The sequence below is a fragment of the Rhagoletis pomonella genome, unplaced genomic scaffold, assembly GCF_013731165.1.
Source record: "Rhagoletis pomonella isolate Grant_MI unplaced genomic scaffold, Rhpom_1.0 Rhpom_scaffold_00004, whole genome shotgun sequence".
Taxonomy (NCBI): domain Eukaryota; kingdom Metazoa; phylum Arthropoda; class Insecta; order Diptera; family Tephritidae; genus Rhagoletis; species Rhagoletis pomonella.
The window spans coordinates 43067394-43073698 of record NW_023458558.1 but is presented as its reverse complement, the minus strand read 5'-3'; positions in this window follow the sequence as shown (position 1 = coordinate 43073698).

Below are 6305 nucleotides of genomic sequence, written 5' to 3'. Positions count from 1 at the left end.
TTCCTAATAAACAATCGTGGTACAAAGCTCAATAAAAATATTAAAAACACAAAAATTATCTTTAATTGTATAAATAACTTTTAAATGAAAGAACTGGATTACAGGAAAGTGTGCCAGGAAGTGACTTTTTTCGTTCAAGCTGAATGCAAAGCAATATCGTCCAATCGGAGAGCCCTCAAAAGGATTTCCCAGGATATGTTAAAGACTATTGCATTTACCTGCAATCAATTTTTCACATAATGGAACCAACTAAAATATTTATGTATATCTAAACACTCCTATTCCTTGACCACACATGTTTGGCTTCATTCACTACGATCTTGAAAACTGACCAAATCGGCGTGACCAAGTCAATGGTCTTCTTATATTATATAAACATCCGAAAATATTAAAACGTTTGAAATAAATCTCGTCTTACTTTTTTATATTTTTCACTTGGTTGCTGATTTGATGAAGAATTGAAAATTCATAAGGGAGAATTATAGTTTTTGTAAGTTTTATCTTAATATCTTAAAAACTTGTAGACTTATTGAAAAGTGATAAATGAATGTGAGGTACTAAATTTATTAACACTGTTTATAACAATTAACTCATTCCATAGATATTACAAGCCAAAGTTTCATTTTCAAAATTCATACATTTTGATTCAATTGTGCGGGCTAAAGATAAGTCTTAAATTAATATTTCGTGGCCAATAAAAATTGGCTTAAACCTAAGACATCATAATATTATAATTACAATACGGTCAAATGCCTTTTATTTTCCCCCATACAAAATCGACCCAGCCTAATGTATATCTTCCCATATTTGATTACTCATCTGATTTTTGTTTTCTAATAAATAAATATTTAGCAACTAGAGTGGTAAATCTGAAAAAAAAAATTGCACAAAAACTATCTCAATTTTGGTTTAGTGTGTTGTATTTTCATGTAAAACAAAATTGCGCACTTACATTTTAAACAAACACATGCATATGTATGTACTATTTCCATCATTCCTAATTCGTCCACTATATTTAATTACTTATATGCACTGTTGAACAAATCCACAGCGGAAATAAAATTAATGCTACAGCAGTGCTTGCAAAAAAACCAAAAAAACACATTGTTAATAATATATGTAATTTATGTATACAAATTTGGATCTGCATATTTGCTTACGAGTACTCGAAAATACTACATCTACATATTTATACGTAGTAGGCTAAAAGCAGATTACTAAACTAAGAATTAAACTTGAGGGTGTCTAGTGTAAAGAGTGCCGTAAATATCAACATGTGTGCAATAATGACACTTTAGTGTATGCCAACTGTTATGTGTACACAAGTACACAAAAAAAAAAAAAATGTGCTTTATGTGAGTGATATGCTTTGTTGTATTCAACGGGGAACTAGAATTACGCTAGCGGAAATTTCATAAAAGGAAAACTTACACTGTGACCTTGGAAGATAAAACCCTAAAGACTTATGTATATGCTTATGTTAATACCTAAGGTAAGCTCTCGTAGCAGTAATAATGCATGACTTTGTGACCAGTATGGTTGGTTGCTCCTTAGTCTATGTACGTTGTTATTTTCTCTTGTTATTCTCTGTCATAATACTTGATGTGTTTCTTTTTACCACGCATTTTTTTCTTTTCTTTCTTCACCTAAGAAATTGTTACGGCCTTGTTGATTTTTGTTTTATGTTATTTTTTTATGCATGCTCATGTGGGCATATCTACTTATCACAAAAGCTTAATGGCGTAACACATGTCTGAATGCTCATTAGAGGGGCTCATTTAAAAAGTGAAAGATTTAGCTTCAACCAAAATTTAAAAAGTTAGATTCAAAGTTAAATACCAGCATGCACGTGGCTTCGCAAAAACAGAAAAACTACTCTATTAATGTATCGTTACTTCTGGGGTCTTAAGATTTACGCAAGATATGAATTAAATTGAAAACATAGTTTTTCTTCAGTTATATTATTTTATTTATTTATGTTTAAATTATGTAGGACAGGCTTTTGCATGGAATGGCCCAACGGACAAATTATCTAGCCCTAGAGACTCTAGAAATTTCAGGATAGAGAAAGTGTGTGGTACTGTCTTGGTCATAAATGCCCTATGTTCCTCGCTTTTCTACGTGCCATGGCCTCAAACTCCAGTAGAAGGTGAGCACTTCCTCCCTGAGCGCTTCATTAATCCTATTGGGAACTACGGGTCCGAAGGTTCGGTTCGCATGTGGACTGGAAAAAATGTCACTCATACGCCATGTACATGGCATACTGGGAGTAGGTATGTATAGGAAAAGGCCATAAATTACATTTTCTCTCTTTTTTCACTATCTATATATTAATACGCTAACGAAATCCCATACAAATCTATTCCTCCCTACTGCTCCTATGTTTCTCAACCAATTTGAACGATTCTTCTTTTGTTCGAAAGGTATTATTTTCCGGTAGGTGCCTGATTTGGTTGCACCATCTATGAATTTTTAAATTATTTAACAGAATGTATATTACTCCACCAAGCAATATATGTAAGTGAGCTAGACGATTAACAGGTGCTGATGGACCTAAATTACTTCGCAGGAAAAATGAAAAAGTGTGTGAAAAAAGTGAAGTGGTCGAATTTCGACAACGGGGCGATACTAGTTCTATTTAATGCCTTATCTTTTATTTTATTTTAATTTTGCTGTATGTTCGTTTAGGTGACAGTGCTTTGTGCTAGTTAGTGCTACATATTAGCTTAATTAATTCAAGCATTTTCCTAAAGAAGAGACAAAAAACAGAACATTTACAGTTTCTATTGGGAAAAAAACAACCTTTAACACCATATTGCCTTGTGATTTGTTTTAACTTTATTAAACCTCATATTAAAGGTTCTTAGCATTGCTGATTATGAAGCCGAAATCAATTTTTGAAAACGCAAAGTTGTCGATTCAATATGGCGGATGGATTTTTAAAAAATTGTCAGATTTTTATGAAATTTGATGTTGAAAGATTCTTTGAGTCGCTAATACAAAACTGAAATCAGTTTTCTAAAATTTATAAAAGCGGATTAAATATAAAAAAAACGAAATAAATATCTGATCCGCCATTTTGAAATATTCATTTTTTTTAATTCAGTTTTTTTTTTAATTAGCGCCTCAAATAACATAATAAAGTAGATTTAATAGGCTATACAACAGCTCAAAAAACGACACGCCACTCGCAATGAGGCTGTTAAGAAAAGCAAATTAAACTTTGATTAATTCATCAATTCTTCTGATTTTCGTGTTCCCTTGCTTTCTAAGCTCTTTTCATGTATTTTATTTCGGTCTTTATGAAACTGCTATTCTACATGCATTTCCAAACTAGCTCCAGCCTTAAATGCGAATACCTTTTTTACTTTGCTAAACCACAACAACTACAGCTAATTGCATTGTCATTTTCAATGTATGTATGTATGTAAAAAAAAACGTTTTCGATTTTATTGGAACTGTTAAATAGAAACCGGAAAGTAGTGTAAACAATGCAACTGGGTAAGTACATAGTACAATATGGGTAAATGGGCGTTACTACCACAAAATCCGCAACAAGGCACTACAATGGCACTAATTCGGCGCATAGAGAGTAGTCAATAGCCAACAACAATCAGCAACATCGAACATTCTCAACACTACAAGCAATAAAAACTTTCGGCTTAAAATCGCTGCTCACTTTTAATAAACAAATATAAAGGACTCAACAAAAAGTGAATTCGTGGTCGTATTGAATATTTTGCCAAAGGAAAATTTACATGGCATGTGCTCGTAATTCTTCTCCTTCCAGACAATTTAACCGATTTTGATGAAATTTGTTTTCTATACTTATGATATCTTGGAGAAATGGGGTATGGTCTTCTTGCTATGCAGTTATAGTTTCACGACCATGGAATGGAATTGTGGGTGGCCGAAAAAACCATGTAAAACATCGTCTTTTGATCGTATTACCGATTTCCGGTTTCGACTGGAAGTGGGTTAGACAAACCGGAAGTCCATTATTTTAACCGGAAGTCCATTCCATTGAAACGTTTCTGACAAAAGTTACGTATTTTTGTACGCAGAATCTGAATCTGTGGTAAAAGCATGTATGTCCCTATTAAATAAACGTCCTTCCGGCCTATGCACACGTTCAAAATTTTTTAATTTTTGACTTTGCTGACGTCTGGAACTAGTAATTTTATCAAACAGCAGCTTGATGCATATACCAAATGAAAGTAAAATAAATTCCCTTCTATCAGATAAATACATATATCATATCGGACGGGATCTGACAGAAAAAGTCACACTCCACGGAACAAGCACAATATGTTTAAATTTGTATAAGCATAACCTGCACTTTGAAACAGTGAAATTTTTAAACGCACATATACTAAAGCCATAATTGTGACAGTCTAAATAGTACATACCATTAGTGTTATTTTCCATTGTTAAAATCTGTGTTCGTATGGAAAAGTAGCTTATGTCGAAAGGCGGGCTTTAGTATAATGCGGCAATCACTTTATTTTTTAAACGGCAAGGAATTTTTTGATGAGACCTAATAAGAATATTGACTTGCTAGTATCGGAACTATTTCTACCACGTTTAGTTGCCAAAAGTTGTTCAACGGCTTACCGCCAGTGAGTCATTCGCAATCGTCTGCTGCGAATGCCGATTTATACTAAAGCCAGCCTTTCGACATAAGCTACTTTTCCATATGAACACAGAAATAATCACTCTTCAAACTTTCTATATATGTACGTAAAATACATCCGCGTCGCACTGCAGTTCAATATAATAAAATTCAAGCACAAACTAAAACCAAAACCACAAAGTCCGCCTGTTAAAAATTTTAAAAGCAAAAACTGAAAATTAGACTTTTGACCGATGCAAGTACTTATTTCAGCCATAGTGCATTGCTCGTTTGTAGAAAATCTAACAGCGTATTTTTTTTCCAAAGGGAACTCCAGGTATCAGTTCGCCATTAGGTGCCAACATCAAAGGGTATTGCTCTGACAACCTTCTAAACAACTCGACAAAAAGTCCACATGTCGTTTTCACTACCTCCTCTTTGACCGCTTGAGATACCCGGCCAGAATAGAAGGTATATCCATAATGGTTCAAAGATATAGCAGGGAGCCGCGGCCATTCTCTACTCGGAGAACCAGAAGATCATCTTCGGTACGATTGTAGTGTCTTCTAAGCGGGGATCTACACAACATGGTTCCAGATGAATGAGCTACTATCATTGCCGATATTCAAGCAGTCTTAAAATCAAAAGGCTTTAAGGTAGCGAGATCGGGAATTGCATGTAAAATATTGTGCCACGTCGGCATTACTGAGCCGCACCAACGTTAATGTATGCTGCGTCCCCGAACATAAAAAATGAGGAGAATGAGTCTGCTGATGAGACGACTAGATACGGCTGTGAGATGCCAATTAGCTATTCAGTAATCACATTATGAAAATTTATAAATATACAATGGACGTTACGAATGACTTTTGGAACAAACAGGAAGGCTGTGAGATCTCAAGGTTATTATCGTATCAGCTTATTAGAAAAAAAAAAACATAAAAAACCTAAGGAAACTCAAATCTGTAGCAAGTGCTCCCATAGAAGTTGCCGCGATGACAATGAGGAAAAATCAGCTGACCACAATGGGTTCACGCATTTTTGCCAGTCTGGTCAACATAGCGGAGATGAAACTGTTGGATCTCCTCAATTTCATTGATTCAGGAGAAAAATTACATGAGAGTACTTAGCTCCTCTCTAAATAGGAACCTCTCGGTTAGGGGTAAGTGGGTTCTCCGGACACTGACCTGAACAGTGCACTCATATTGGACGACTTGGTGTCCGAGTGAACGTATGGAACATTATATACACGCCCTCCTAACCTAACCTAACTTTGGTAAAAACTTTAAATCGGTTACCGATATACAGTTATTTAGTCAAAAGATAGCGGCGCCACGCCCACTTCCCAAAAATGTAAAATAATCTTATTTACTGCTAAGAGTGAAGTAGCTTCGGAAGTTACTGATTAATTGCAGTTTACGTATATCTGTAAATTACTATTACATGGAGGATGGGCGTGGTTATTGTCCGATTTCACAAATTTTCAACAGTTTTCTTAATGAGACTCAAAACAATTTACGCACCAAGTTTAGTGGGGGTTCGGTAAAGCGGCTACTGAGATACAGCATTTCGGTTATTTTCTAAAAATGCCTCAATTATCTTATTTGAGGCTAATATTATATCACGTCATCGTAGTTTTTGCATTTTTCGAAAATACTGTTTTATGTGAGACTTAGACAAAATTTCCTTGAGA